Below are 1,580 nucleotides of genomic sequence, written 5' to 3'. Positions count from 1 at the left end.
GAAGAAGAAGAAGAAGAAGAAGAAGAAGAAGAAGAAGAAGAAGAAGAAGAAGAAGAAGAAGAAGAAGAAGAAGAAGAAGAAGAAGAAGAAGGAAGAAGGAAGAAGGAAGAAGGAAGAAGGAAGAAGGAAGAAGGAGAAGGAGAAGAAGAAGAAGAAGACATTAAGAAAGTTGGGGGGGTAAAGAGGGTAGGGGATGGACATGGGGAAAGAGGAAAGAGTAGGTTTAATATGATCAAATACATTAGGCACATTCATGAAGTTTTCAAAAACTTAACACATTATACTAAAAAAAGATTATATCCCATGATGGGGCATGCTGAATATAAAGCATAAGTGCAAGTCAGAATGTCACAGTGAAATTTTCAGCTGTTCAATATTATAACAATTTATAAATAAGCTTGTGGGCTAGTAAGATGGCTCCACAGTTAACAGCATTGGCTAGTTTTCCAACATCTACATGGTGGCTCACAACCAACCATAACCCCTGTGCCAGGGAATCCAATAACCTCTTCTGACCTCCACAAACACCAGTAATACACATGATACACACATGTACATGCATACAAAACACTTGTATGCATAAAATAAATAAATCTAAAAAAGTAAATGTCATCTTTATCAAAATGAAATGCATTGATTAAATTTATATTTAAAAAATGATTAGACAATCACGGACATAAATACAGTGGAAAATCTCAGAGAGAGAATTGTTCCTCTGAGAAAGGATGAGTCCCTTTATAACAGATGAATAAATTTCTCTGGCCTGACCTTTTGAGTTACTTGAGTAGGATTATATTTTAACAAAGTTCAGCATGTCAGACCAGTATTTGAGGACAATAAAATATATAATGTTGTGTCCTTCTTGAGAATATTTAAGGTGAAGCACCAGGAACAAATTAGAAGTTAGTCTCTACTTGTTTGTATAAGACCTGTAAATAATTAGGTAGGTTCCAAGCAGTTCAACTCTAGAAAATGAGAAATTTTGCTTTTTTTTTCTTTTTAACTTTTCAGGGTTTTTAATATTCATATGCAGAGGTCTGGATCATTTCAACTCCTTCACTCCCAAACCTGGGAGTAGGGACTGCTTCAGCTTCTCTGCCTTCTCCTTGTCTGTGATAACCGGGGTATAAAGGTACCTGTTACAGTGAACCTTGAACTTCATATTATCCTTTTTCTTTTTGATCTTGACAGATTTGGCATCCTTCTGCCTAGCTATGAGCTGGACGTCCTTGATTTCCTCAATTTTCCGAGGCATGGCAACGAGATCTGACATCTGCACAAGGGCAAGAACCAGACAGAACAGAAAAGCACTTTAAAAAAATTGTGAAAGGGCAATCGGTAGATTCATCTGGAATAACAAAAAACCTAGGATAGCAGAAACTCTTCTCAAGGATAAAAGAACCTCTGGTGGAATCACCATGCCCGACCTAAAGCTGTACTATGGAGCAATTGTGATTAAAAAAACTGCATGGTACTGGTATAGTGACAGACGAGTAGACCAATGGAACAGAATTGAAGACCCAGAGATGAACCCACACAACTATGGTCACTTGATCTTTGACAAAGGAGCTAAAACCATC

At 37.1% G+C, this 1,580-nt stretch overlaps 1 pseudogene; it reads right to left on the bottom strand.

The window, feature by feature from the left end:
* Positions 1-1,042: 1,042 nt before the first annotated feature.
* On the bottom strand, positions 1,043-1,255 carry LOC110287420 (annotated as a pseudogene).
* Positions 1,256-1,580: the final 325 nt, after the last annotated feature.

This window comes from Mus caroli, chromosome X (genome assembly GCF_900094665.2).
Source record: "Mus caroli chromosome X, CAROLI_EIJ_v1.1, whole genome shotgun sequence".
NCBI classification, from domain to species: Eukaryota; Metazoa; Chordata; class Mammalia; order Rodentia; family Muridae; genus Mus; species Mus caroli.
Note: the sequence above shows the minus strand (reverse complement) of the source record. Positions and strands in the feature narration are given on the sequence as shown.